Source organism: Grus americana, chromosome 2 (genome assembly GCF_028858705.1).
Source record: "Grus americana isolate bGruAme1 chromosome 2, bGruAme1.mat, whole genome shotgun sequence".
Classification (NCBI taxonomy): domain Eukaryota; kingdom Metazoa; phylum Chordata; class Aves; order Gruiformes; family Gruidae; genus Grus; species Grus americana.
Window position 1 is genome coordinate 10,928,031 of NC_072853.1, and position 23,582 is coordinate 10,951,612.

The window sequence follows — 23,582 nt, forward strand, 5'->3', positions numbered from 1 at the left end:
CGTTGAAACCACTGCATCCTGCTGTCAAATAGCTGGATGCTATTTACGAGCAACTTGTGTGTCTCTGTAGTTGCCACCTTCCCTGGCTATGGTGAAGTTGTGTAGCCAGCAGGAAGGGGACAGAGAACTATTTTTCAGAAATAAGAGGCAGGAATACAATGCAAGAAAGGGCTCAGGCCAGAGAGAGGTGATCCTGCCCTTGTGTAAATCCCTCCTTCCCAAAGCAGCTGCTGAGTCAGAGTCCTTCATTTCATCTTGGAGGCTCTCTGCTACAGGGAAGAAGAACAAATGTCGTGGGGATGGTGGATCTCAGGGGTGGAGAAGAAAGTCATATGGAGTAAGAAGTAAGATGCAACTAGTTGCTGTGCTTAACTTCCTTCTGTGATATCCTTCTGTTCCAAGGAAACATCATGATTGTCTTTTATTTTTATATGGTTACACATGTTGCAATCTTGAAGGTACCATATGTGTGAAAAAGGTTATCCCTTTGTTTATTTTAGCAGCAGTGCTGCTGCTCTGTGCATTATACTGTGAACCTTCAGTTCCTTTACTAGGAGAGAAACTAATTGCTCTGTATTCACCTTCTCCACCAGTCAATTCATTGTAGATCATCCTGCAGAAGGTTTCCGTGCTGTTATCAAGCCCAGACAAGATTTTTCTCTCTGGACTTGTGGTAGGTGAACTTTCCACAATCAATGGGTTGATGTGAGGAAACTGCAACATGCTCACACATATCCATGCACAAGGAATAGATTAAGCATGTCAAATCAATTATTCCTCACCTATGACTCCTTTAGTACTCCTCAGAAGATTGAGGGATTCTGGGAGCCATGGAGGGATTTAGATTTCTGCTCTTAAGCAATTTGCCCACTTCTCATGTGAGGCCCAGAAGAAGGAGGAAACATTTCGTTGGAGGGTAAACAATAATTCCACTGTCTACAATAAATGACTCTAGTCAGCAGTGCCAAGGTTCATTCCTGATCCTGTAATGAGAAGTGCTCAAAATGCTGGCAGTGGAAATTCCAAAATGTTATTTTTACCTCGGGCTTGTAAGGAAATGAGGCTTGTTTGATCACACTCTCTGTGCATGTGTGTGTCTATCTGTCCGTCTGACCTTTCCTAATAACGGTTGAGGTCTTGTCTTTGTCTGATTTCAAGAAAATCTGATGAAGAAGTACAAATCTCAAGCAATGTTAAGTACCAACCAGCTTCAGAAAAGTAAGCAGTTGCATAAAAAAGTGTCATTCTCTTGGTGTCTCCATCGAGGGAAAGGCAAACATATTTTACTAGCTATCAGAAAGGGCTGTTGAAATCCAGGCTATATTAGCTCCTTTCCACCTTGAATGACTGCTTTTAATTCAGTTTTCTTTTACCACTTGACTTTTGCCCACGAGCTTTTTTGCAGCCATTACATGAAAGAGTGGTAGCGTACTACAGACACTTAGCCAGAGCACCCCATGGGAAAACAACTCAGTCTGAGTAGCTCAGTACTACAGATCTCCACTTTGTGGCAAATGGGAACTTACACTTCTGCCCCTTGCTGCTTACAGTGTTGACAGCTGTCTCTTCTGATTCAGCATCCTAATACCTTGTCCAAGAAGATAAAAGTGGGAAATGCCAATGGAAAGGCAAGGCAGAGTTGTCAAAGTCAAATATTTGAATGTCAGAAGTCAGGTCACAGGAAAATGTGAGATTTGTTTAAATATATTTGTTTAAATATATTTGTTGCATTTTGCCTTCTTCCACCTGTGATTTGGCATAACACACTGAAAATGAAATATAGACTACACGCAAACTCGATAACCAGATGATGTACATGTACAGGAATACCAACTGAACGATTAGGCAGATGGGATTTACCCATTATCATTTTTGTGAAAATGTCTGAATTTCCATCTAAAAACCTTGGAGGTTCCCATTGTAGCAGTTTTGCTTCAGCAGATCTGGAAGGAAATTCATTGCTGATGTCAGAATGCCACTCCACTGAGTAGTCTGCTCCATAAAGCCTCCATTTAGCTTACTTCTGATAACTTTTGAATCAGTGCTACACTGACATCAATATCAAGGCCATGGTTTAGTGGTTGGACTTGGCAGTGCTAGGTTAACAGTTGGACTTGATGATCTTAAAGGTCTTTTCCAACCCAAATGATTCTATGGTTCTATGATAAAACCGCATTAATGTACTTGGATCCACTTATAACTGTTACTGTTAAATAGCAACTAAATTAGTAAAAAATCCTGAAATACAAATATAAACAAAAGTATCTTATTAACTAGAACTAAGTAAATCATTACAATACATTGATAAGAAAAGGTTAGGTTACTTATTGTAGAAATACGGAAGAGATAGAAACAATAATATATGAACTGTTGTAAAAGGGCAGATCTGAAGTGTTTAGAGCAGTTAAAAGCACATACTACAGAGTAAACATTTACATTTATGATAGCAGTAGTTTTTTTTTGTACCTAAATTAATTTTCTCATGCTTTTTGAAACAGCAACAGTAGAAAAAGTTTTCATCACTAGATATTTTAGTTAGCTTTTCTTCCACTACTATAATGGTTTGCAGGATTTTCAGAAATATTAGAAAAGTTATATTTAAGTAAAGTTCTCCAGAGAGCTTTGAAGCAGCCTAACTATTCTCACTGCAAGCCTACAGAGCTGTAAATCTGCTTTGTATCTGCCCAGGACTCTGAGACCTGCTGGACAGGGATATGTGTCTGAGCTTGGTATTTCAGATGCACTAAAGTTCTCAAGGAATTAATGTCGTGGGTCTTCTGCTGCACATGAAGTCACTTCTGAAGGGAAGTGGATTGACAACACTATACAGCACACTTTGGCATGGTGTAACATCAAGTCTAGAGCTCAGTGAAGGGGCTGCTTTCATGCTTACCCATAAGATAGTTGGTCTGCATGTTGCAGAAGTAGCTATTTACAGTTATAAAGCAGCTGAGTCAGATGGACCACAGCCTTTTAAACAGATTGCCATTTGTCCAGAAATCTCTGATAAATTTTATAAACTATCAGATTACACTGGGACAAAATTTCCTGGTGGAAATGAGCAAGATACTTCAGAAAACGTGATCATTGGACAGCTTTTAGCCATTGACTTCCATGGGAAGGATAGAGCTGAATGCAAGCGCTTCAGACATCCTCCCCATGAACAGCATTGCTCTCACACACCTTTTTTAGTTTTGTTTTGAACTTGTTTCCTCTCCCTGTGCCCAAGTATAAGGACAGAGGGTAAATCCTCTCAATCAACAACATGATTGCAGAATTGCGTGAAGGCCTCATTTGCAAGTGACTCAAGTGGCACAATATGTTTATTTCATCTCCTTGGTGGACAGCAAGAAGCATCTAAAATGGGAAGAGTGGAGAAAAAAATAGTTGGGAAACTCACTTTTCCTTTAAAATCAGTAGAAAAGCATACTGAAGAAGAGGATTTTCTTATTTTAAAAGGACATATTAAAAGTCTGCCTATGAGATAATATTTTCAGTTTATCAGAATAAAAGGTTTTCATTAATGTCAAATAAATACATTTTTACATATTGTTCTGTAAAAGAATTCTGTAAGATGCTCTTGTTTCTTTTTCCCCTCGGTTGGAAAATCCATTTGCTGACCAGCTATACAAAATAAACATGAAACAGCATTTTCTCTTTTCTGTCAAGTAAATTCTTACTTGTATTTTGAGCAATGATATAGCAATCTTTAGCGTCTTATGGAGACAATGCATAAAATATTTACCATGCACTTAGTGTACATAATTTCTTTCAACTCAGGACCAGTAGGCTCCTCAAACTTTAATTAATTTAGTTCAGAACCCACCATGGTTAAGAGAGAAATTTGCAAAGTGGGGGTTAGCAGGTATAGGAGTAACCTGAGATGTAGGAGAAGGGTGTCCTGTTCCAACCTGATCTTCTGGGAAGGTTGGACAAGTCCTTTTGCTTCTTTCTGCACAGCCCCTGCCCCAAATCTGGAAAACAAAAAATAATGCTGCTTCATTAGTAATGTAGGTTGAGATTGATGGATAAAAATGTTACCTAGGAGCTAGATAATAATAGTTTATTACTGAATCTCTTTAGGAAATGAGGGTAGTACATGAAGAGTGCCTTTGGTGACAAAGCAGGTTCAAGGTTGGGATTAGAGTGTGAGATTTTTACTTCCTAACCCCCTGTTTCTCATTTTCTCTCATTTTTAAAGAATACATTCTCTCATTTTTAAATATTCTAGCATATGGAAATACTTTGTCAGATCATAAAAATAATTACTTTTTTTTCTTATCAGGTCTCACAACCTTCCTGTATGATCTTCAAATTCAAAGATTGTAATTTTTTTATATCTTGATCTATGCCATGAGATTTTAATAATAATATATCAATCAAGAAATAAAATGAAATCTAGAGCATCCATATTCTGTAATGGTCTGGAGGGTAAATCTGGTAAATGAATCCAAACACTCCAGCGCAGTAAACATCAGGGACCTCACGGTCCAGCGCTAAGTGGAATCTGTGTGCACCGATGGGTGAAGCACAGAAGGTACACGGAAGAACAGATGGAGCTGTGAGTGATCTCATCCTCTAAACTTTTCATGGGACTTTGTCTCAGGTGGCACTACTAGTCAGAAGGTATTGACTTCACCAGACAGAACTGTTTTTTTTCCCTCTATAGTCAATGGATAAAAGCAGAGACTCTTCTAGAAGGTGGCTCTGAGCAGATGTCTGATTTAGGTGCCCTGAACTGGTTTCCAGAGATGCTGTTCTCTCTTTGTTGACCAGAGATACAGTCAGGGAAGACTAGCTGGAGGAACTAGCCATTTCTGGTGCCAAAATTTAATTTTCCTACTTTTCTTGCCTCTGTAACTCACAGTTAATTCACTATTCTACAAATAGACTAAGCAGCTCCTTTGGAAGGTAACACAGCAGAAATTGTAATTTTAACATTCCCTGCATGGACATTTACTGGGGATGGCTGTGCCAATGAATGCCCAAAGCAGTGTGGCCTCTTTGCAAGAAAGCAATGGGTATCTTCATTCATACTGCAACCAGAATCTTTAAAAACCTTTATCATTTTTTCCCATCATTATAAGCGGAACTAGTTGATTCAGCTGGTTGGTTTCCCATCTAGAGACCACATTCTACAACTACCTGAAAGGAGGTTGTAGCAAGGTGGGTGTTGGTCTCTTCTCTCAAGTAACAAGTGATAGGATGAGACAAAATGGCCTCAAGTTGCGCCAGGGGAGTTTTAGATTGGATATTAGGAAAAATGTTTTCACCGAAAGGGTTGTCGGTCATTGGAACAGGCTGCCCAGGAAATTGGTTGAGTCACCATCTCTGGAGGTATTTAAAAGATGCGTAGATCTGGTGCTTACACACATGGTAGTGTTAGGTTAATGGTTGAACTTGATGATCTTAAAGGTCTTTTCCAACCAAAATGATTTTATGATTATTTTATCAAAGCGAGTTTGAAAGGACTTGCATTTGATTTCAGTTCAGATTCAACCTCCTGGGAGGGGTCCAAGACAACCACATGATATAGCTGGCAGTCATCTTCACTCAGCACTCTTGAAGTGTTATCCTTCAAAGGCATGATCAAATCAGCCAGTAAAGGGAAACAGGAGATGGGTTTTCTTTCCACTGAAACCAGGGACAATTCTAAACTCTGGGAACATCTCATCAATGATCCTTGCTTTGACCCTAGCCTGTGGCATTGATGTGAATATCTCAGTTATTCCTTCCTGCAGAGTGGGAATAAGAGATAAAATTTGCAAGCTGGGAATAAGGTGGTGTGTGGTCTGCCTGTGAAAAAATAACTGAAAACAACTTTTCCTTTTGTCAGAATGAAGATACACTAAAAGACAGAATGTGGCTATATGCCTTTTTTGCATACCTTAAATTATTTCTCCCTCTTTAGTTTTCCCAAATTGAGCATTGGCTTCATGACTTATCTTCTCAGCTTTCCAGAATTTGTGGTGTGTTTCATTTTGTTTAAAAAACTGGGGCAAACCCAGGGAAATGACTTCAGTTGTGTGGTGAGAATTGCTAGCTGCTAACTCTGAACCACAGAGTACTGCTGGGAAACTGCATACTTGCATCTGATAACCATTTTATGGGAATGTGTGCTGACCCACAGCTGTGGTTCTCCGCAAAATGCTGGGAGCATGAGTCCTCTTCTACCAAACATACTTTATGGTCTATTCTTAGCCTCTTTTGTAGCAGACTTGTTTTTTTCTCAATGCTGAGATTGAGTGGAAGAAAAAAAAAAATCAGTGACTGTTTCTTGTGCTTGATTGTGTCTGTAAATGGTTTTTAAGTGGAGGTAAATCCATTAACTGCAGGTCTGGTATTTGTTGGTGTAACTTGGGTAAGGACTGAACTAATTGTGTTTATTGGTTTCTTCTGCCACATCTGTAACTTCTGAAGAATGAGTATTAATTTCAGTTATGGCATTTATCAACTCAGATTTTACAAAGATTGAAAGAAAGAAAAAGCTAACCTGTACATACTAGAAATATCCCAGCAATTTTAGGACAGATATTCCTCTCCCCAGAATGCACTTTTGTGGATTAAAAAAAAAAAAAAAAAGATAAGTACTTAATGAGACAGTAGACAATTAAGCTGTGGTGAAAGTAAGATGTTTGATCTCTCTGGGGAAAAAATTGCATGTTGAGTTTTCCTAGTGCCTTCTCCTCCAATGTGATTATTGGAAAGATTTCAGTGTTCACAGCTGAAAAAGATATGATACTTCAGTACTTTGAAATAGATTGAGTCGTAAGTTTACTAAATCATGTCTAAATGCATTGATGTGTCAGATATGGCCCCATAAAATCTCATCAAGGTTACATTTCTGTGAGAAATCTTCAGCATGAACAGACCTTCCTATCACTTAGCAGGCGTGAAAGACCAAAGCAAAGTGTCACAATTTGAACTTTTCTGCCACCTGTTTCAAAGAATGATGAGGGTCCCAAAAGTCCACTGAACACAGATAATCTACCTCAGGATAGAGGCTTCTTGTTTCCCAGCTGTGGGAACAGTTGTATCTCTTGTTTTCAGATTAGTTTAGATGAGATTAGTTGATTTAATCACGGCATGTTCCTCTGAGCAAAGATAATCAGCATTAGAGAAGAGAGCAAACCGGGTGTGCAAGTACAATCTCACCACACACGCAGAGTCATACACAGTCACAAGCACACGCACACACTTGCATTTATACAAGTGACTATATATTAATCTGGCAAAGTAAAACAACGTGCAGGAGAAGGTCATTAAACTCTACTTAAAGGATCTTTTCTTTCTTCCCTTTTTTATTGCCTCTAGCAGTTACTTGGCTGCCTTTAGAAGCAATTAATCTCTGGTCTGATAACATTTCGCACAGCAAACTGGAGAGCTCTATTCAAACAGAGTGAAGACAGCTATAAAGTTTCCCTCCTGAGCCCCCCATCTGACCTAGGAAGGCTCCATCCTGTTCTCTGCTTGAGAATGCACTGGGGTCTCATCAGACACTTTCACAGTCCTCATATCTCATGGGACTGGAAACTGGCCTGCAATGTCTCTCCTTTTCTCTGTTGCCCTATTTGACGTCTTTTAAATACCTTCAGGCTATTCTTCTGCATTCACCCCTTAAACAAAGTTAGTATTGTGGAAATACCGTCGCGATGAGTACTGGAAAGACATACTGAGTGCACATGCTGCTTCTCAGGGATGTTGGTTTGGAAAGAAAATGAAAGCCCCCAATTTGTGTCATAAGGCAGCCTCCTGAGAAATGGACTTTTGTTTCTTGCTTTGCTCTTCTGGAAACGTAAGTCCCACCAAACACCTCACTTACTTAGGAAACTGAGGCACGGTGACACTGTCAGAAACCAGCATTTCCATTCTTTCAGGAAACAGTTTTATACTGGAAAAATAATTGTAGTGAAGACTAAAGGTGCTCATGTACCATGGTGATGGGAACACTCGAAGAAAACCAAGAGGCAATCAGTGCAGCTTTCTTGCAAACACTGCAATTCTACACAGTCTAATTGGGAGCATGAACCTGCTTTTCCCTCCATGTGTGGTACTAACATCCAAGTTACTTGCATGCAAGCTGGAAAGCTTAGTTGCTGTGTCTGCACCATTGACTGCCTGCTAAGGGAATCACTGGAGAGAGCTTGGGCTGCTTTGCTCCAGTGGACGGTGTAGATTCAGCAGGGCTGAACCCACCTGCAACCTGCCTGCACATCAGCGGTGGCAAAAGAAGCCGCTTCCGTAGGTTCTTCCCCTAAGTCCTTCTCTCAGGGCACTTAAGGCAAGAAAAGTTTGCCAATTTGAAGTCATTCATGTAAACATTTCAAATCGCTTGTCTGCTTTGGAGTCAGCAATTTCACTTGCATGACAGTCTAGTTCAGTGAACAAATGAAATGGATTATTTATAAGCTTGCTTCTCACCAGGGAGCCAATTTATGTTTAAAATTAGCTAATTGTCCCTTTGATGGGTTTCTACTTGGAGTAAATAGAGGTCATTAAGTTTCTCTGTTAGGCTGCCATCAGAAAATAGCTATCTGACAAGAGGTTGACCTTACTGAGAAATCCCAGGTAAAGTCAACTATTTGGAACAGCTATTTAGCTTTACACATTAGTGGGGTGCCTAGGGAGGAAAGGGATGTCATTATCCTGACAATCTCCTCATACCTCATGCCTTTTATGACTGGAGGTACAAGTTAGAATAACTTGAGATATACTTATAAAAAAATCACTTTTTGGGGTACAAAATGATTTTAATGTTCCTCCTCAGAAACACCGGTCCTCCATTGATGAAACATTTCTCATCAGACCTCCCAAATGACCACTGACTTCTCTTGAAAAGAAGCAGCAGTGCTAATAAAACATTAGGCATTCTCCTGAAGTCAAACAATGGGCTCAATCTGTACTTTCCAAGGTCTGCCAAACCCGTTAATATGACTCCCCTGTCGACTAAGATATTGTACACCTGCAATTCAAGCTTCAAAGGTACAAGGAAACCTCTGAAATACAACTTAAGTAAGCCCAAGATATCAGAATGTTCTAGTCTGCTGTTATCTATTATTTTACACTATGGCACATCCTCAGCACTGGGATGTATAAAGCAAGGGAGCACTCACTGCGATACAGTTTAAACAGCAATGCATCATGCTGTGGGGAAGTGTTGTAGGGATGAGAATTTGGCCCAGCATTATTCAACAGTCTTATTAATGATCTTGAAGAAGGAGTACACACCACATTTGTTAAATCTGAAGATACTACTAAATTAGGAGGTGCTGCAAGCACCAGGAAGGATGGGGAAGGAACAGAGAAGGACCTAGAGTCATCAGATGTATGCGCTGGGAACACGTAGGTGAAATCCATCCTGGACATGATGCAATTCAAAAAGGAAAAAAACCAAACCAAACCCTCCAACCTACTTAGCAGAAGGGAAATGCTGGAGAACTGGGGAATGTGCAGAGATGACAGTTGGTTAGATAAAAATGTGCAAATCTAGTATAGATCAGTGAAATACAGAATCCCAGCTGTGACAGTGACTTTCTGTGACCGTAGCTGCATTGTCTTTGTGTCGGAGACAGAAATGCTTCCTGCATTTCATACATGACACTGATGAAACATTTATGAGAATGATCTTACAAAGCCAAACTAGTGGTACACCTAGCTAATATCCTGTCTTTAGAAGGGACTAGTCCTAGATAAATGAGGATAAGGTGCAAGAAATTCTGGAGTGAACAGTCTTTGAAGGAATGATGACATAGCATGCCCAGAATAGTCTTTGATAAACTTTCAGAGACTGGGAAGACATGAACTAGTACTCTGAGACTGTTGAGTTGGAGCACTGTTGTAAGATGCTGTAATCCTAGTAGGACAGGAGTCAGTCTCTCTGCGTGGCTCCACACTGGGGCATGGAGCCTGGAGTTCTACCATACTCTAAATGACTTGCCCACAGGGAACATTCCCTTCCTAACTCTACTAGTTAGAGGTTCCTCAGTGTCCTGAGGAGTGATGCCTTACATCCATTCCAAAATTCGGTAGGTAAATTGTTAGCCCCATGGAAATTATTGGTAAACTCCCACTGAGTTCAGTGGGAGCAGGATTTCTTCCAATGGATATATATTATATGCCAAAGGCTGTGGAGGAATTGAAAAGTCTGCGTAGGCAGCCTACTTAGATTGTTCCTCTTATAAATCTGCTATCTCCCTTTTGCTACTCCAGTAATGACCTACTCTCCCCAAAGTAAATCTCTGGAACAATTATACCCTATTTAATCAGGAAACTAGCCATGGGAATCATTCATAGAACTTGAATATTTTGAAAACTCAGTGCAAAAGCAGCTTTGTGGAGAATAAAATGAAGGTGTAAGAAATAAAAGTTTATTATTTGATCGCCTTTGTTTCAAAATACACAAACAGAATTGGCAAAGTTACGTCCTCCATTAAACAGAATAAAAATGCTGAGTAGTCATTTTTGGTTCTCGTCTCCCATCCTTTGATTTAACTACTCCTGGGAAATACAGTAACCAAATGTACTTTTTCCTACACTGAGGCGAAAGGCACGGTGCGATCCATTAGATAAGCAGTTTCCTCTGAACTCTTAATTTTAGGATGCTGTGTTTTGCCCAGAAGCATAGCTTTCTACTACAGACCCCACAGTAGCTGAAGGAGACCATGAAGCTGCAGACTAGGTTCAGTTCCCTTGCGAAGCTTCATTGCTGCAGAAGGCTGTCTCCCTAGAAGGAGGACAGCAATTTTGGGACAGCCGTATGATGCTGGCACTGACTGTAAAATTAACATTAATTGGCATTTTACAGCCAAACTGAACTAACATATCCAAAAGCTCTCCTCTCCTCTTTTTTTTTTTTTTTCTTTATTTTTTTTGAAAACCATAACTATGCTAGGAATTTGTCAGAGTAATAAGGCTGTAAAAATGACCAAAGCCTTAAGTGACAATAATCTACTGCTACATAGTTTTCTTCATAGTCTTGTTATTTCTGCTTTTCTGGTGCTCGTGCAACATACGTGTTGAGACTGTGTGAAAACAATGCTGCTTAAGAAGTGTATCCTCTATATAGATTTAAAGCAGCATGTTTAAGCAGTAACTATTATTTGATTTGCATCAGACAATGATTACTTGCAGCAACATTCTGGCTTCTAAATTGGCCACTGTGATTTCTTCCCTTACAGGAGGATGAACTGACTTCAAATCTAATTGTCTGGAGCTTAGATTGAACTATTCTGATCAGCAACTAGAACCAATGAAAAGTGAAAGGCATCATCTTAGTCTCATCTTATTTTAGTTTCATACTGAGTATTATAATTGATTTTAAAATTGATAAGAAACCTTTTATTTTTTAACTTTGTTTTAATTGCAGACAATTTCTCTTTAATACTATTATGCTGAGAATCAGTAAATGCACAGAAAATGTTTCTTCAAACAAAATTATTAAAAATTATTAGCACAGACCATTATCCCAAAGCAGCAGAGTTGAAATTTAGGAAGTATTTCTAGGATTTAGTGCTACTCATGACATTTAAAATTTTTGCTAAGTGAGACATATAAACTAAAATATGTCTTGATTTCTTCACCCATAAAACTCAGAAAATTATAGTTCCTTTCCTTATAGATGTGGTAGGAATTTACTTTTCTGAATATTTTAATGTGCCGCAGGTTATTAATTAATTCTGCATAGAGATTGAAGTCTTGGACTGCTATTTTCTGTCTGTTTTTTTTTTTTTTTAATGTAGAACTTTTTGCATTTTTCTCTAATAATAATGGGTCTCTGAAGAGAATGAGACTGCACTCAAGTGTATTCTGGTGAAGAGTTAGACCTTGATTAAACTCACTTTTCTGAATGAGGGAAGGTGGACTTACAGCTTGGAAGTTGTGGTGCTCTCTGAAGGGAGTCCAAATCGATCGACCGTAGAGTCCTGTGGAAAAGGGCACTGCACCTTTCCAATAAATATTCAAAAACTCAATGGATATTAAAAAACCCATCAAATATTCATTCAGGGGGCTCTCCCCTTGGCATCCTAGCTTTTCTGAATCCTTTTCCCTGTCACCAGCTTTCCTGGGTGTTGAATAGGTGAGCACAGGCACCTCCTGCAATTCTCTGGACTCCACCCCATGGCAGAACATCCAAAATCTAGTTCTTGGCAGGTCTAGCCCTTTGAATACCTCTCTTTTACAATAGATAGATCAAATGGCTACATTTAACTGTTATTACGGTATATAACATGACACATTGTGCTTGTTGAAAATGTTTTTACTACAAGGGGTCAGATCATGATGGTTTTGCCTGAAACTTCTTTTTTGTGTGTGTGTGTGAAAATAATGTTTTCCATTGACTTTTATCACGATATATCAATTTCCAGCTGCTCAGGTTGATTAGCAGATTGAGCAGTTTGTGACTGTTGACATCAACCACAGTAAACTGAAGAAGTAAGAAAGGATTTAGTGTGAGAAACATACAGAATCTGGTTTTGTGGAAACAGTGAGAGATGAAACTTGCAGCAAAAGAGAAGCAGCAGACTAACTGCATAAGAGTGTTGTAGGCAGCAAACAGGATAAATATCTATGAAGTGTGGGTCAGCTTAGTAGTTAAGAAAAGTTTCCTAAATATTTTATTGTTATTATGTCTTTAATTCCATAAAAAAACCCCAACCAAACAAAAATAACCAGCTGTTTTATTGAAGCAGCAGCAACAACAAAACATCAAGAAGGAATTAGGTATTTCTAATTTTCTCCTTATGGGAGTATGAGGCCAGCAGCTGCTGAAACTGGCAGTAAAGTCACCATTTCAAAGAACTTATTGAGCAGTAACTGTTAAAAAATCCAGGTTGCCACTAAATCACAGTTCTTCACTTGGTTCCCACACTGTTGCAATGCCCTAAGCTATTCACAGCTGCCACGCATCTCCCCAGAGGTGGCTGCATTTCAGTGGTACGCAAAAGAACACCAAAATTACATCAACAGGCAGATTAATGCACCCTCTAATTCTACATGACAAGCAATAAACAAATGCAAGCCATCATTTTATTCAATAGGTGACACAATTCCTTCGTAGACAATAGAAGCTAGTGTCCCAGCATATTACTAGGAAATACTGAACCGCTACAAGTATTTGGCTACCTCTCCTGCTTCACTGCGCTGTGTGTGGTCACTTAGAACTATTTTGATGCAGTCCTGTAATGCTACAGAATCAACATGGTAACATTTTATTCTAACTTTATTTTGATTTCCACAGAGGGAAATAGTTACGCGATGTGCAATGCAATGTTGAATGAAGTTCAATCTCATTGAAAACCCCAAAATATCAAACATGAATGTAGGGCAGAATTCTAAGAGGTTTATTTTTACTGGGAAGGAGTATTATATAGAGTAGAAATATGGTAGGTTCAAAGATACGTAAGCAATAAGGTGAGAGGTGACTTTTATGAACACAGCTCAGTGAAGGATGCTTCTGATGGACATTCTCAAAGCACAAAAAAGGAGATATGTAGAAATATAGACTAATAAATACGCAAAATAGCCAACAGCACATGTTGCTATAATAAAAATATTTTTGCCCTAATTATTTATCAAATTCTTTTTCATTTTAAAGATAAAACAGTAACCAGCACTTGACTTTCCAGCAGACACAATACAGTTATTTTCCCATGAAGTAATGATATGTCAGTGTTTGTGATAAATCAGAGACTCAGTGGCACAAAGGGAAAAGAGTTCCTAAAGACACAGGTAAGATGCCAAATGCTGCTAAAGAGAAAATGAAAACCAAGTTTTTGCACATCTCACCAGAATTTAAAAAGTTCCCTTAAATATCTCCATAATTACAAAGTGTCAATGTACTTAGTACATCCTATAACTGCTCTAAAAATGACTAAGAACTTATTTACACAAGATATTTCACAGACCCTCACACAGCCTTTAAAAATAATACCACAGCAACCCCAGTATCATCCCTCCTGTTTTTCTATACAGGTTTTATTAACTCTATATTAGATTGTTAGACGCTCCAGTCTGCTGGGCAATTTTCCACAAAGAGATAGTGTTCATCCCCACAATTTACTTCTGCCAGAAACTTATAAACCCCTACATTAGCACAAAGTCCACAATTACTTGAAAAAAACCACTCTCACTCTAGCTTCTCTTAAATCAGAGGAGAGATTCAGGCTCTAAACTACTACTACAACCTCAGAAGTGATTTATTTGAGCTGCTGCCATTGAGAACATATTCTTTTAATAGTGTGTATGAGCTGGGTGTTGAAATTGTTTATATAATCTCACTTTGTTATTTTTAGAGTCTATTTTTTGCATCTGTATGTTTGAAGGGAGTATCTGTAAGGACCTACCTCCCCTTGAACTGCACTTCGTAACTTGAACTGTAATGAAGCAACTTTTCTTGCTCTGTTTTTTCATTTTTGGTAGTCAATGAACAATAATGTTGATCGCACACAGCCAAGGCCACGTATTCACAGAAATGCTCTTTTTTCCAGACTCTTTTCCTTCCTTCGCAACATGGGATGAAGAAGAGGTGTCTGCAAAGTTAATCTGAGTTGACAAGCTTCCTTCATATTTTATACGTGCCTTAAACTCATATTGGCACAAAGCAGCCGCTTTCTGCTTAGGATGCTCATGCAAAAATGTCTTCCCTTTGGTCACTGAGCAAGTGTAACATGACTGTCCCTGCCGAAAAGTGGAACAGCAGCAAAAGAGCACAATTTGTACACAGGCTTTCTCAGCAGCCAGATGTGCAAGAAAAAGGTGCAGTGGGTTTTGGAGTGCTGGCCAGAGAAGGCTCTGTGCAATCAAAAGTCGCCCTGCCTAGTCACATGTTTAGCAATCATATTTATGCAGTGGTCATTCCAGACCCGGCTTCCAACCATGAAAAAGAGGTGTTAATTTTTTCTCAGATGATCGGGGTAGGTCCTGAGCGTGCCTTTAGAGGCTGTAGCCAGGACTGGCTACTCTCATGGATATAGTAAAAACACTGATAAGATTGGAAGAATAATGAAGGGGAGATGTGAATGATTGGCAGAGTAATTGGTGAATTTAAAATGACAGAAATATTATTAGCCAAAGATGTTCAGTCCTTTAAAAGCAATGATCTGTCACTTGCAAGGTCCTGGTTAACCGTGGCTTTTAAGTAGAGTTTCATACTGCCTGTGTCATCAGTAATTCAGTATGCGCACACAGCCATGATACTTTCCTGGTTTTTCTGTATTTGACTGTCCCAGTCTGTTTTAACCACATACTGGAAAACGTACAAGAAAACATGGCATTGTACCATTACATCTTATTCATATCACCAGACCACATTAAGACAGCTCAAATCAATTCAGAATTCCAGATGCCGCAGTTATAAATAATTTGAAGGGAGAACAGGTGGAAGGAATAAAAGTACGTGCAAGATAAATATGTGATAATTCTATTTGCAAAGTCTTAAATAACAATTTCCTAAGAGAAAAAGTCTTCCAATGTGGAAGTTTTGACAAGGTGTGGTTGTCGGTAATTTCATTTTCTTATTAATTTTCCATAATCCCTCATTTGTCCAGGCACATGGCTTGTGTACATATTCTTACCGTATGTGCACACTTCCACAAATATACATGCAAATTTAAATCTTTCAGAAAAGACAAGATTAGGAGCTTTTTTAATCATAACAGTCTTTGGGTCTTGAATATATGTCCTTTTGTGATTGCACTTTGTGATTTCACACTCTTCAGCCTAGCACCCTTGATACTTTTCACTGCTCTTTTGACAGCTCCAGCTTGCTACTCACAACAAATTTCCTTATTTAAGTTACCTGAATCAGAATGAACCAGGCCAGCAAAATCTGTTTTAAACAGCTTCAGCTAGCTGAACTCATCTGCAGCTGAGTTAGGTTAGGGTGCATTCGGAGGAGCAGATTGGCTGGCAGGTCTGCAAGGGCTGTAATCTCTTGCAGATGTGTGAATGAGCAGCAGGAGCAGACCACAAGATCTTCTGCTGGCCTGGAGTCTGGAGACTGCATGGCTCTTCACAGCCTAAGCCAAAACTTACCTGTACTTAACCCATCTTCACCACCACCTTATCTGTAGGCAGAGATCCTGAATCTGAACTGAACAAAGGTTAGGTTAAAAAATCTTTTCCTGTATCCAAACCCCTCAGTTCTCTGCAGAATCTGTCCTATGCTGTCTGTCTATGCTTTCTGTCCTCAAATATTGCCAAACACAGAAATTTAATAGAAGATATGTTTTGTTCTTAACTTGCAGAATTCTCAGTTCACTCAGTCATTCTTCACAAAACCCTCCTCGGACACAGAAATATTGAGCCCTTCAGGCAGCTCTTCAAGGATGACAGCCATTTCCCTTGCAGCGACCTCCAGCGAGACAGGACGTTCCTTCTCCCTCTGTCTCTAAGGAGGTGATGAGGTTCATGTCTTGCTGTTCCCTGCTGCGTGGGGAAGTGACTGACGAAAGACCAAACCCATGGTCTGGCAAAGGCTGAGCACAGGGGCCGGCACAACTTCCCCAGTGGTGGCAGAAGGAAATTCTCCTTCTTGGCTTGCGGGTAGAAAGTGAGGAACCTCATAAGCTTAAACTTTCCGTTGATGCTAACTTTCTAAAGATTTTGAGACAGCAGTTACCACCACAGTTTCCAAGATTCATATGTAGATTCAGATTCAGAGTCTCTGCCTACTGCTGAGGTGATAGTGAAGATGGCTTAAGTACAGACCAGTTGTGGCTCAAGCTGAGGAGATCTGCACACTCACCAGGCTCCAGAGCAGAAGAACTGCTCTAGACCACTGCAGGAAGACTATAGCCCGATCGAAGTTTCATGGTAGGCTCACAGCAAAGTACACTGACTCTGTGAATATCTCGCTGGCAGGAGGGAAGTAATTTCTCCAGCTTCAGAAGCACGAGCACGTTGTAGTTTATCTAAGGTTGATGGTTGTTCAGCTGCTGGGAAGATCTGGTTTTGTGCAGCAGAGGGCAGTAGCTGACACACATATGTGTGCACACACGCGACTCACACACTCGATACGTATTTTGCCATATTTTAAGAATGACTCCCTTTTCCCCATCAAACACGGGCTAACAAGTTTTAGATTTCTGCGGATAAGTTAATCACTTTAAATCTGAACATGTGAGCTTATAAAAATGAGTTCCTCATACTAGACAGAGCATCAGGGCCATTCGCTGTGCTTTGCTTCTGCTTAAGTAACCTGCACCCACACTTACAAATCACGGGTGTGCTCTATAATTCATTGCTGGGTTTACAGCAACAAGGATATGCCTTTACAAAACAAGCAGGGGTATTTATTCTGAGTGCTCTCCATGCATGCCTTGATGGACCTTTAAACAATCATCTCTAACGAGACCAGGAGGTCAGAAAGTGTTTTGTAGACCAGAAAACTGACCATGATGCTGGTTTCATTAGTCAATTCATTTGCCTTCATCTTTGGTTGCTTTTTCTCAGTCTGCCTTTCTGAGGCTACCCTAATAACCACAAGAAAACACTACGCTGAGGAGGGAGCCATTATTTTAGGTATGAGTCACCTTCTCTTTGTACCCGAAACTATAAATACAGTTTCTTTCTATGAAATGTATTTTACAACAGAGATAGAAGTGTAGGAAAAAACTTGCATGAAGTATGGGCCGTTTCACCAGTTCTAAGGTTTTGGAAATGTTTGTGGGAGCTTGCCTCACTACAGTGTTATTGAAGAATATTCTTCTGTAAGTCAAAGGGTGCTCTTAGGTCTTTGATGAGAATGATTTAATCGTTTGAAATATGTCTAAGCAAAAGGGTCCTGAGACTTAGAGGAAAGTCAGGCTCAGATATTGAGTTTCTTCAAGCTTGATGCTGGTCGCATTTGGTCTCTGCTCTGCTTGATAACAGAGGTTGCAACCAGCTGGGAGTAAGCAAATGTGTCTAACTTTTTCCTTAATCCACAAATAATTTGGATCCAGTGTTTCAGCCTGTATTTGCCTGACATAAAACATTTTATTTGGTACATCTAGAATTGCTATGGTGAGTTCTGGCACCCTTACAAGAACATTTTCTATCTTGCCCAAACTGATAAAAGAAATCTCTAAAAGGTTAAAGAAAAACAATCTGCTCATAGAGAAGAGCTCTTGTGGTTAGTAACTGGCTATTTTCTTCAGATTGTTTCAGCAGCAACATCATTGTCTTTTCCTTTCTCACTCTTATGGAAGTGTTACTCTCTATGTTACTCCTTACAAGTAAGATTTTTCAGGATACTTGCATTTAACAAAATAAATTAGTTTTTAAATTATGCAATTTTAAGAAGTGCTTCCAACATAATTCCTTAACAATGATAGAGGAGCTGAAAAAAACCTTTTTTAATCTCTATGGTGCAAGAAACCCTTATGAAAAGTTCATTTTTTAAAATTTCCTCTTTAAGTCTCAAATTCTGGAATTTAAATGTACAGGAGTCTCAACATTCTAGGGTGCATGGTTGCAGGGAAAAGCTATAAAATGTCAATCAAATGTATTCTTCAGTCTCACAAAACAGAAGACAAAATAGACAATTATTTAGTATTATAAGCCATCATTTAGAAATATAATCTCTGGATTTTAAGCCTGTCTCACAATTTTAGGGTCCTTGATTAAAAACTTCTGAGTGCTTAAAGTTAACAATATTATTTCTGCAGTGGAGCCCTTCATAGTTTAAGACTCTGGCAAGAAAAAGCAGCTTACTGCTGGCCCTGACTCAAATCATTTTCATGGACACCCAGGCAGGATAACAATAAATGGTGCTTTCAATACAACCAGGAAGTGACAAGCAGCAACAAAAACTGAATCCAAGTTTTCTGTGGGAATTTCTCACTGCCTTCTCACACACAATTCCCTCAACTTTACACTGAAAGTGATAAATAGCTAACAGTTTGTGTTAGTCATCAGGATCATGGCTCAAACCGTGCCTACCTGAAACTAAGGGCAGGGATCTCCTCACCAAATTTGTGTCCTCTCTTGGCCATGCCTGTGGCAGGTTAATTTCCCTCTGCCTTTATGCTCTGATACTAATGAAGAAGGAGAGCGCGTGCGATACTAATTACTGTTGCAAAGGGAAGAAAGGACCTGAAAGCTGGGTTAAGCACACAAACCCCTATGACCTCCATGTTTCCAGCCACGTTCCTGGCTGTAATTCAGGGTCAGAGCATCTCACCTGTGTTTGGGAAGAGGTCTGCTCAGTATACCTGTTCAACAGAGCAAATCATAGCATATTTAGCCCTGTGCCAATCTGACTCTATCAGATTGCATGAACAAGAGCTTGCCTTTGTGCAACAGCATTGAGCAAGCCTGGACCCCCTCGCAACCACCAAGACAAACCAAGAGCTTGTGCCAAGAGAGCACTGAAGCACATGAGCAGGTTTCCTCTATGAATGGTGGGGGATATGAGACTAAGGGGCAAGCCTGATCATGTTCTGCATTGATAGTGTGTTGAGACTCATTGGAGCTAGCCCATCTCCTTTGTCTCATTCCTTTACGTTAGGAGACTTTTGTAGAGTTCTAGAGCTTTTGAAGGCTGTCAGATCTGTGCAAACCTGGCAAAGTGAGCGGTCCAAAAAAGGACAAAAGATTTATCCACAACTTCCTGCTCTTTCTGACTGTATCAGTCATTATTGTTGAAACCTTTTCCTACTGAAATATCAAAACACCTTTTTGGAAAAAATATCCTGCCGTTCATATACCAATACTTCATGGTTTTTAACTAGACATCAATATTTTCTGTTTTCTATTACCAATTCCAAGAATTCAATCAGATTCCATTTGCACTTTTTTTAACAGGTTGATAGTGCATCGATTGAGCAAGGTACACTGTGTTTAGAGAACTTGGAGGGATCTCTGTTGAACATGGTATAACAGAGATCAGAGTTTAGCTTGACACAAAGAGCAGTAAGTCAAGGCCATAAAGATTTCTTAGTTAAGAACAAAATTGTATCCTTTGGCATGGCTCCGTCCAATATGTAAAATTTCCTTTATTTCTTGAGTTCTCTTATGTGTGCTGTCTACAATTTATAAGACAAAACAGGGCTATAGCAAGACATTGGTCATACTAGTTTGTCTTGTTTTGTATCAGTAGCTTGTATATGATTTTAAACTCCAGTGACTAACAACCTGGAGAGTTCGACCTTAGACCCCTCAGAACTGTGTGATTTGTAGATTGAGCATCTTGTGAAAAGCATCTAGACTTTTGAAAAGCAATGCTGTTTGTGCCTGGAGGTGAACATTGAGAAATGGAGACAGGCAACATGCTTAATCACTTTCTAGTCAGATTTTTCAATTTGGTATTTAATATTCATGCTTGTCATGTGATCATCTGAATCCCTGGATTTCCTCTTGTAGAAATGGAAGTCCTAACTATTGTTTGAAAAGCATTGACAAACCCAGTTGCCACTCACGCCATAGTTCTCTGATTGCGAATAACACGTTTGTTGTCCCTTATAGCTCAAACATCAATTCTGATCTCGATTGGAGTGGGTTCATGATTGTTGAACTCACTGCAGGGAAAACTGCAGGATTTATACTGGTTTTATGGTTTTATGCCCGTTGTAGGGATAGATGATGCCTCTTCCAGCAAATGTTAAATTTGGTGCAGAGAGAACATTTTTAATAGATCTGAACCAGCAGAATGAGTTTATAGCACCTTTGAGCTTTCTTATGTAGCTACAGCATTTTTGACTTGGGAGTAGTGGAACCTGGTTATACTACAGAAAGCCGAGAAAGCAAATTTTCAAGCAGTAACATCCCTTCACACTTTTTTGATCATGGTTTTGTCTCATACTCACCCTCTGAGATGCTTGGCACTTGAGAAATATTTTAAATAACAGGAACGTTTTCAGATCATCATTTCATGATTTTGCAATAGCTCAGAGCAGTTGCTGCTGTGGAGTCCAGTGCCAGCAAAATGTCTGTACTTCAAAAGGACAATCTATGTGGAAGACAAAAAAGAATAGGGTAAAATGCTGCCACTATATGTACTTACAAGAGAAACAAGTTGTCAGGGTCTTATTTTTCGAATGGTAGCAGAAATAAGATCTCCTGGCAGTTCTTTCTAACCCCTAAGCATCCTTTCTAGACCTTGACAACTTCAAGTACATTTAAGAACAAGAGATCGTGAAGAAATTTGTAATTCTCTTCAGATTTTCCTCTTTCACCAAAGTTAATAAAAGTAGGTTAGGAGTTATTTCCCAGAGTGAATTCCTTCTCACTATCTCTTACACCTTGTCCTCCTGTTTCCTTCTTTACTCTTTGTATTTACTCTTACTACTTATTAAAAGAACAAAATATCCTGCACTACTTCTCTGTCCTGTGTGGCAGGCGGAGAAACTTTGATTCATATGGCTCACCGCTCTTCCCCTTCAGAGAATGTGAACAGTATGGCTTGGTCCATCGTGTGAACAGCCCTTGTCCAGTCCCATCCTGCCCTGTCCTGTCACACACACTGAGGCCCGGCACTGTCTGGCAGATCGTTGGCCGGCCCAGGTCAAAACTACCAGGAAAAGCGATCAGCTTCGATGACTGCTAGTCAATGAGCATGCCAGCGCCCAGAGCCTGTTTAGTGCAGAGGCAGAAGATTGCTGGCTATTAAGCTTCCTCAGAAATTTACATTTTCTATTTACTCAGATCTGATTCTTGCGCAAGTTAAAGGGGAACCACAGCTAAATATCTGAGAAATGTTTATAGCTCTCATAAAGACAATTAATAGCACACGTCTGAGTAAGAACAGACAAAGCATGGATTATATACAAACTAATAAGAAATGCCCCATATATCACATGAAAACAAAGAGCAAAAAGGCCTCAAATCATGTCCTGTGAAACAGATCACGTCAAGAGTAGAACAAAAGTATTGATGGCATCAAAATGAGAAAAACAAGTAGTAAGTTAAGTTGTAGCCCAAAGGTTTTAATTTCATGCTTTGAAAGTCTCTTCTCTCTTTACACTTGTTATTTCAGGTTCCAATGTCCACTCATAAATTAACACTGCCCTTGTTGCTCAATAGCTGCATGGGATGAATTAAAAGTAGGAAGGAATGTCCATCCTCCTCAAAAAATGAGCTAACAATTTAGAGTTCACTAAAAAAAAAGTTGTAAATTAGCCTAATGAAGCAAACTCAGCTGAGAATGTCTTTGGATAGTCACATAAAAAGTTCAGAAAAAAAAAAAAAAACAAACAGGAGAGCATTCATACCACGTGCAATTTTACTCACTGTAAAAACACCTCCAGAACTGTCATTACAAAATCCGTGCTGTGATCTGCTTTATACACTATCCTGTCCATAAGAGTAGCCATCAACAGTCACTTCCAAATGATGAAAAATGACATTGTCATGAGCAAGCAGGGATCAGTGGCTTTGCATGAGTGGCAAGAAACAAAATGAAGTCAGCCAACGGGCTGTCTTTACCTCCACTTTCTCCCATCACTGTATTTGGCACCTGGTATCCTCCAGACGTCATCCAGGGTGTCATCACTAGAACGTGATCTGTGTGAATGTTCCTTCTTCACTTCTATAAGTTATTTGAAACTTGTGTGTTCATTTCTCTTCCAAACCTGTCATGAAAACAGTGAGTGAACAGGGAAGAACACGTTGGTTAGTTTATACAGTGCACAGTGTTTGCATCTGTACTCTTTGGATCATCTAACCTGAAGAAAAATGTCTGTAGAAAGGCAATTTTTTTCTTACATCCAGGCTGCCATTGCAATCAGAATATTAATAGTGTAGGAGAGTTTTGGATGAGTTACTCTCACCGGTATGAAGTAATTACACCCTCATACACATGACCTAAAATAACAGCTAGAGTGACAGTCATCGAGCTATCAATAAAGCTGGAGGTTCTTCAGTCTATGATACAGTGTTAAAAATACACAGATAATTTCCATAAAATATGTTATTTCCGCTTAATATTTTTCTTCTACAATGGTTTCACAGACCTTCAACTAGTTAATTTTACATTAAGCCTCTGAACAGCTAATTATAATATCAGTTTTACAGATGGGAAACAGATATCCACAGTCTAAGGGATCTGCCAAAAGTCACAGAATGCTTGACCCACATCCTCCTGAAGTTGGTAGTAGTCTTTACATTCATTTTATAGTACTTAAACCCAGGGTGAGCTGAGACTAGAGCTCAGTTAATTGCAGGGTCCTAGTACGAGCATGTAACCATTGCCATTTCAGGAAACCCAGGTCATTTGTTATGCCACTGGAGCATCCAACTGATCCTGTCATTAATCACTATGACATCACAGGACAGCTACCATATGGTGTAAAATAATCTCCTCCCTTGCTACAGAAATTAGATATCTTTAAAGACAAAATCATCTCTACACCACTTGGAAAGTACATTTAGACCTTTGCTTTCCCTTAGAACTTTGCCCTAAAAATGCTGGTTAAGATGATTTGTGAAGGAAAAGTGAGATCTTGAAACACCTTCTGCAAGAGAAAAGGGGATCAGCCAATGCACCTCTTGCTATGTGCATGTGTCCACCCTAACCATCTCAACCTGATCATTAAAAATCCATCCCTTCTAATGCGCTAGGAAGACAGCAAGTCAGAGAGATTATTATTCTGTCTCACACTTAG

General features: G+C 39.4%; 1 long non-coding RNA gene across 1 annotated transcript; it reads right to left on the reverse strand.

The window, feature by feature from the left end:
• Nucleotides 1-1,362: 1,362 nt before the first annotated feature.
• LOC129203167 (uncharacterized) lies at nucleotides 1,363-22,544 on the reverse strand. Its single transcript, XR_008575933.1, has 4 exons — nucleotides 22,405-22,544; nucleotides 20,787-20,929; nucleotides 3,879-3,974; nucleotides 1,363-3,357 (listed from the first exon to the last, which is right to left on the reverse strand). It is a non-coding gene; the product is annotated as an uncharacterized LOC129203167 (long non-coding RNA).
• Between the last annotated feature and the right edge of the window lie 1,038 nt (nucleotides 22,545-23,582).